This window comes from Elephantulus edwardii, unplaced genomic scaffold, assembly GCF_000299155.1.
Source record: "Elephantulus edwardii isolate Elephantulus edwardi_28Jun2011 unplaced genomic scaffold, EleEdw1.0 scaffold00248, whole genome shotgun sequence".
NCBI classification, from domain to species: Eukaryota; Metazoa; Chordata; class Mammalia; order Macroscelidea; family Macroscelididae; genus Elephantulus; species Elephantulus edwardii.
The window spans coordinates 4,255,498-4,263,726 of record NW_006399998.1 but is presented as its reverse complement, the minus strand read 5'-3'; the positions used below and the strand labels follow the sequence as shown (position 1 = coordinate 4,263,726).

The following is an 8,229-nucleotide window of genomic DNA, read 5'->3' as shown; positions in this document are numbered from 1 at the left end:
TGGCTGCTGGTGCCAAGAGTGTTGACTGTGGAGCCAAGCAAACTAAAGCTGTGTACAATCTCAATCTCTTCACCATCCATCCTGATGCTGTCTATCGGTCCAGTGGTGAGAGTCTTTGTCTTCTTGACATTGAGCCTCAATCCATATTGAAGGCTTCAGTCCTTGACCCTCTGCAGGAAGCGAATCAGGTCCTCCTCAGTTTCAGCAAGCAGGGTTGTGCCATCTGCATAACACAGATTGTTGATAGATCTTCCACCAATCTTGACCCCACATTTCTCCCCATAGAGCCCAGCCTCCCAGCTAATATGTTCTGCATACATGTTGCAAAGCTATGGAGACAGGACACATCCCTGGCGTACGCCCTTCCCCGTTTTGAACCATGTAGAGTTTCCTTGCTCTGGTCTGATGACTGCCTCCCGGTCCAAGTATAGGTTTTGCATTAGCATGGTCAAGTGTTCTGGGATTCCTATTCTTCTCAGAGTCAACCACAGTTTGTTTTGGTTCACAGAGTCAAACGCCTTTGCATAGTCAATGAAACACAGATATACATTGCTCTGGTATTCCCTGCTTTCAGCTAAGGTCCATATAACAAGAGCTACAATATCACTAGTACCACGACCCCTTCTAAATCCAACCTGGACTTCGGCAATTTTCTGCTGATTTTCTGAGACATAGACACAGGTTATATACATGGATTTCACCTGATGGTATGTATAGGATTCAGATCGATTACATCTGTGGAAAGAACCACTGGAGAAGTTCAATTATCAGCTGTGAAAACTAGGCCAGGAGCTGATTGTGGAACAGACCACCAACTACTCATATGCAAGTTCAGGCTGAAGCTGAGGAAAATGAAACCGAATCCACGGGAACCAAAATATGACTTTGAGTCTATACCACCTGAATTTCAGAACCATCTCAGGAACAGGTTTGAAGCCTTGAACACTAATGAGTGAAGACCAGATGAGCTGTGGGAGGATATCAAGGGTATTATCCAGGAAGAGTGCAAATGGTCATTGCAAAGACAGAAGAAGAGTAAAAGACCAAAATGGATGCCAGAAGAGACTCTGAATATTGCACTGGAGCACAGAGAAGCCAAAGCCTAAGGAAGAATTCAAGATACTAAAGAGCTGAATAGAAGACTTCGAAAGGCAGCGCGGGATGACAAAGTAAAACATTACGATGAAATGTGCAAGGAGTTGGAGTCAGAAAACCAAAAGGGCCAAACTTGCTCAGCATTTCTTTTCTTTCTTTCTTCTTTTTTTTAATGTGGGTGCCATCAAATCAGATCTGGCTGGTTCAGGAGGCGATTGTTCCTCCTTCTTCAGCAGAGCATGTTCGCTCAGCATTTCTTAAGCTCAAGGAACCAAAGAACAAATTCAAACCTCGAGTTGCTGTAATCAAGGATGCTTTAGGTAGAATATTAAATGTTCCAGAAAGCATTAAAGAAGATGGAAAGTACTGAGTCACTGTATCGAAAGGAATTGGCAGACATAGAAGAATTTCATGAAACAACATATGAGCAAGAACCTATGGTGCTGAAAGAAGAAGTTCAGGCTGCTTTGAAGGAAATAGAAAAAGCATAAGGCTCCAGGAATAGATGATATACCAATTGATATATTTCAGCTAACAGATGCTTTCCTGGATGTGCTCACCAAGTTGTGCCAAGAAATCTGGAGAACAACCACTTGGCCAACTAACTGGAAGAGATCTATATTTGTTCCCATTCCAAAGAAGGGTGACAGAACATAGTATGGAAACTATACAACAATCTCATTGATTTCACATGCAAGCAAGATTCAACTGAAGATTATCCAAAAATGACTGGAATAGCACATCAGCAGAGAACTGCCAGAAGTCTGTTAGAAGTAGAAGTAGCTATCTATCTATCTATCTATCTATCTATCTATCTATCTATCTATCTATCTAAAAGAAGTACCAACCTGTGTACTCATAAGGCTTCAAGCAGAAGAATAACTTGGGGTGGGGGGGAATGAGAATAACCATACAAAAAGCACTTGCCCTAAATAAATCTAAGCAGTTTATATTCATATAAAAATTGTTTTTCTCAGAGCGGCTGCTCCGGCATACTGGGGACCAATGGCTGTTGCTTGCTGTTCCTTTTGGGTTTCCCGGCTTGTTTGGGGCTTCCCTAATGCACTTCTTTCCTGTGAGTTGCTGCCTGGTAAAGAAGAAGCCATGGCACTGCGAGTCACCAGGAACATGAAAATTAATTCTGAAAATAAAGCAGAGGTCAGCATGGCAGGGGCCAAGCGGGTACCTGTAGCGTCTGCTGGAACAATGAAGCCTGGGTTGAGGCCAAGAGTTGTGCTCAGAGACATTGGTAACAAAGTCAGTGAACAGCCACAACCCAAAATGGCTCTGAAAAAGGAAGCAAAAACTTCAGCTGCTGGAAAAGCTATTGTCAAAAAATTATCAAAACCTCTGGAAAAGGCCTCATTGCCTGAGTCTGAACCTGAGCCACAGCCAGAGCAGGAATCGGAGGTTGTTAAGGAAGAAAAGCTGTTTCCTGAGCCTATTTTGGTGGATACTCCTTCTCTAAGCCCAATGGAAACCTCTGGATGTGTCGCTGCAGAAGGAGACCTGTATCAGGCTTTCTCTGATGTAATTCTTATAGTGAGTGATGTGGATGCAGATGATGGAGCTGATCCAAACCTTTGTAGTGAATATGTGAAAGATATTTATAGTTACTTGAGGCAGTTTAAGGAAGAGCAAGCAATCAGACCAAAATACCTCGTGGGTCAAGAAGTCACTGGCAATATGAGATCCATCCTAATTGGCTGGTTCAGTTTCAGATGAAATTCTGGTTGCTTCAGGAAACCATGTACATGATTGTGTCCATCACTGATTGGTTTATGCAGAATAATTGTGTACCTAAGAAGATGCTACAGCTTGTTGGTGTCACTGCCATGTTTATTGCAAGCAAATATGAAGAAATGTACCCTCCAGAAATAAGTGACTTTGCATTTGTGACTGACCATACTTACACCAAACCCCAGATCAGACAGATGGAAATGAAGATTCTAAGAGCTGTAAACTTTAGTCTGGGCCATCCTCTGCCTCTACTCTTCCTTTGCAGAGCATCCAAGATTGGAGAGGTTGGTGTTGAGCAGCATACTTTGGCCAAGTACCTGATGGAACTAACTATGTTGGACTATGATACGGTGCACTTTCCTCCTTCTGAAATTGCAGCAGGAGCTTTTCACCTAGCTCTGAAAATTCTTAATAATGGTGAATGGACACCAACTCTACAACATTACCTGTTATACACTGAACAATCCCTTTTAACTGTTATGCAGCACCTAGCCAAGAATGTAGTCCTGGTAAACCAGGGGCTTACAAAGCACATGACAATAAAGAACAAGTACGTGACATCTAAACATGCTAAAATTAGTACTCTAGCACTGCTAAATTCTGCACTAGTTCAAGATCTAGTCAAGGCTGTGGCAAAGGTGTAGCTTGTAAACTTGAGTTGGAAGTACTATATCTGTAAATAAAATCGGCACTGTGTGCTGTCTGTACATATTATATGTTACATTCACTTTTAATAAAGTCTGTGGCCCTTTTACTTTTTCTACCTTTATTTAAATGTCCTCACCCCTCTAGTTGATTTCTGGAAAAAGTTGTCTTAACGTTATGGTGACGAATATAAAACACAAACTGTTCTCAGTTTATCTAGAAACCCAACTCTTGTATATAATTAACTGTATTTTATATACTTGGTGATTTCTTATTTTTGTGCCTGATTTTTATTTGTCATTTCCTGAGGTAGTAAAGGCTTTTTAAAACCTTCACTTCCATAGGGAAAACTGCATGTACGTCTAACACTTCATCCCTTCTTTCCTTGTTTGCTGTTTCTTCTGTTGGTTTCCATAATGCTGAATAACCTACCACTATTTAAAAAAAAAAAACACCACCAAACCTGTCTCAATTTATCTACTCACATTTGAAAATAAGCTCTATGTTTTGAACTCAGTTTTTATTGCTCTTGTTTATATTAAGTAAAACACTCAAATATATCTGAAGAAAAGGTGACATGCCTGCTTGACAGCTATCAACAGTTTGTGATACCTATCTTTCCATGACCTATTTAGGGACACATATAACTTGGTTTAGGGCCTTAAAGTGAGATGATTCTATGTGCATGGTAATTCCACATCAGTTTGTCTCTGTGTTAGGGCATTGTTGTGTTCTATCTAGGTAGTCAGTTTTCCTGATGGGCATGAGGATTGTTTTTATTTTTGTGTCACTGTAAACAAGGTTCTTTTAAAATTACTACATGTATTTTATTAAAATGTACACTAGGTTCTAAAGAGTGTGCATTTGAAGTTCTCACAGGAACTTCTAGGTGACTTAACAATGTACAAAATACAGTATGAGTCAAACTGGCAGAAAAATAACCCTGTCCCATTGCTGTCGATTTACATTTTTTTATTAATAAATTTTGTTTTGGCTTTTACTGTGAAAAAAAATTATTTTTCTCAAGGAAAAAATTACCAAATATCTGGGTATCACAAAACACTGCAACTGAAGAAAGGGTCTGGTCATTTGCACAGACAGGTTCAGCAATCTTAATCCAACACTGTGAGTGTATCATTTCCCACACTCCCCAGTTTCTCCCTCACTGTCTCCCATCCACATCTTCACATCTGTGTCTAGATGGAGGTGGAAGATGAGAAATTGAAAATACTTGTTGAAGGCCTGAAATGTCTGCCTTTTCTTTTCAATGTGTTCACTACTTTGACATTTGATTCTCAGATTTAGGAAACAAATGATAAGAAATCTTTACCTTCTCCAACAGATCTAAGTAATTAATTTCTTCCTTCCCTGACTCCCAAAGTAGAATCTTTATTGAGGATGTATTGTATGGCAACTGCCTTCGGACCTCATATTGTGACCTCATGATCATCCATGGAGCCCACTGACCTGCTTGTGTGACAGTATAGAGAAGAAGAATTAGTGTTTTCCTAAATTCTTTATCTTTTACATATAAAAGATCTTGATTTTGTGTTATAATTATTCCAGTATCTGTTCAGTCAATATCTATCTGGTAGGCATACGACAACAGATAATACTTCAAATATTGGGGCCAGACAATCTTTTCTTTGTATTCAAAATTCTATACTCAATGGTAGTTCAAATATACTCAACTTTTCTCAAGTCCTTAAAAACAGTGATAATGGACCTCCTTATGCTTACTACAGGCTGTGTTCTTGCGTTGACTGTATATAAAGAAAAGGCAGAGTGAAATATCCCATTCCTCAATCCAGGCATTGTGCTTGGTTTGTATTGTAAATGGAGTAACAATGGCACTGAGGAGGGATCTAAAACCTTACTGTCCCATTTCCTTTGAACAAATAACGAATTGTGGGCTAAGCTGCCACATTGCCTATAAAACTGACTGGTACAGAGGTAACTGTGGCTCTTTGTAGGGAAAAGAAAGTGATAATATCTCAAAGTTGTAAAGAAAATTTAAATAGCATATAATTTGACATTTAGATACTGGGAAATAAAATTTTCCTCCTGGACTCTCAATTTTCTTGACTGAAAACAGTCAAATCACACAAAATGCACTTTTGATTCTATTAAAACAAAATATTATCTTATTTTTATATGAATTCATTTTTATTAATCTTTATATTTTAGACTTAAAGATTCATCATTGTTATGTACCATTGAGTTATAACTGACCCATAGCTGACCTTCCAGTAATTTTTCAGAGGCAGTTTAATTGCATGGGAGGAGATTGCCCATCTTTCTCCTCTGGAGCAGCTGGTGTATTTGAATTGTGTGCCTTCTGTATTGCAGCATAGATTTTTATCACTATGTCATCAGAGATCCCTTAAAGATTAATATCTTTATAACATAAAATATAAATATTACAAAAGAAATTAATATATTAAAATTTAAAGACTATATAATATATTAAAATTTAAAGACTATAATTATAATAATTTATTTTTATATTAATTTCAATTCTTTGTTATTGTTACATGCCATTGAGTTGCCTGTGAATCATAGCAATCCTATGCACAATAGCTCTGAACCCTGCCCTATCCTGAACCAGTCTCATTGACTCTGACACACCTACTCCATCACCTCAGTTATGGTGTTGGTCCATCTCATCCAGGATCTTCCTCTCCTGTGCTGTCTTTCCACCCTGCCAAGCATGATGTCCTTCTCCAAGTATAGCTCCCTCCTGGTCATGTGTCCAAAGTATGTAAGACAGGGCTTCAGAATCCTTGCCTCCAAGAAGCAACTTGATTTCATTCTCTCCAGGACAGATCTGTTTGTTCTTTTGGTAGTCCATAGTATGTCCATACTCTTCTCCATCATCACAATTCAGAGGCATAAATTCTTCTGTCATCCTTAGTCCATCTCCCTGATTCACAGCAATTATCCAAGACCTGGATCAGGCATACCTTTGTCTCTAGATTGACATCATTGCTCTTTAGCACTCTGCAGATGTCCCTTACAGCAGATTTTCCTAATGCAATTTGTCTTTTGATTTCCTGACTGCTGTTGCCAAGAGTGTTGACTGTGGAGCCAATCAAGCTGTAATTATTAACAACCTCAATCTCTTCTCCATTCGTCATGGTACTTCCACATAGCCGAGAGGTGTGAATCTTAGTTTTTGATGTTGAGTTTCACTCCATATTGAAGACTATAGTCCTTGACCTTCTGCAGCAAGAGCTCCAGGCCCTCCTCAGTTTCAGTAAGCAAAGTTGTGTCATCTGCATATCACAGGTTGTTGATGAGTCTTTCTCCAATCCTGATGCCACATGTCTCCTCAGAAAGTCCAGCATCCCAAATGGTTTGTTCCGCATTTAGATTGAAAAGGTATGGAGACAGGACCCATCCCTGATGCACTCCTTCTTGATTTTGAACCAGACAATGTTTCCTTGCTCTGTTCTGATTACTGCTTCCTGGTCTAAGTACAGGTTTCACATGAACACAATAAGATATTCGGGATTACCATTCTCCTCAATTTGTTGCAATCCACACAGCCAAATGTTTTGCATAGTCAATGAAACACAGGCAGACATTCTTGTGGTACTCTCTCAGCCATATTCCAACTGACATTGGTGAAGATGTCTCTAGTGCCATGGCTTCTTCTAAACCAAGCTTGTTTTTCATCAATCTTTTTAGTTTTCATTTTTATGTATATTATAATTCTAATTTTAGGTGTCTCAACTACCTTAATCTCACATTTCAAGAAAGGATATCTTCAGTCTCAAATCTTCTTCAGTATCAGACCTAGAAGAGACCTGTCTGGATCTTGGAATTATCACATTGTGTCAGTAATTTAAACAGAGACAGTAAGTCACAGAACTTAGCAGATGCTCTGTGACCAGGATCTTTCCTCAGTACGGCCTCAAGCAAATATCTTTCTCTGAAGTTTTTCTTTTATGAGAAGTAGAACCAGTTAGAATAAGGGTAAAGATCAGTGGTGGAACAGACTATCAATCGGTAATATGCAATTTCAGGCTGGTTATAAAGATAATAAAAATAAGTCCAAGAGAATAATAGTATGCTCTTGATTATCTATCACTTAATTTACAGATATCTCAAAATCAAGTCGGATGCATTTGCACATTAATTTAAAAAAAGCCAGACAAGTTATGGGGTGACATCAAAGACATCATACTTAAAAAAAACCCACAAAGGGTCATTGAAAAGATAAGAATGAAATAATAATAAAATAGATGTCAGAAGAGACTATGAAACTAGGTCTTGAAAACAAAATAGCTAAAGTAAATGAAAGAAATGATGAAGAGCTATATGGAAGATACAGGAACAAGTAATGAAATGTACAAAAACCTGAAGCAAAAAATAAGAGCGTGGTTGGTATTTGATAAGGAGTAATAATGTTGTTGTTGTTAAGTGCCATTGAATTGAAGAAGACTCATAGCGACCCTGTGAATGAAAGATATGAACACTTGTATAGCTTTCATCATTTCTCTACATTCATAGAGTTTCCTCTAGAGGCAAGCTATTTTGGAAGTGGATGCCAGAAGAGAAAAAAAAAATCCAACTTCAGGTTGCAGCGTGAACAAAATATTGAATGATGCAGGAAGCATCAGAAGAAGGTGGAAGAACTGTACAGAGTTTGTTGTTGTTGTTGTTATGTGCCATCGAGTCGTTTCCGACTCATAGCGACCCTATGCACAACAGCTCTAAACCCTGCTCTATCCTGCGCCAACCGCA

At 38.8% G+C, this 8,229-nt stretch overlaps 1 pseudogene; it reads left to right on the top strand.

Moving 5' to 3' along the window:
* Nucleotides 1-2,199: 2,199 nt before the first annotated feature.
* Nucleotides 2,200-3,479, top strand: LOC102860998 (annotated as a pseudogene).
* Nucleotides 3,480-8,229: the final 4,750 nt, after the last annotated feature.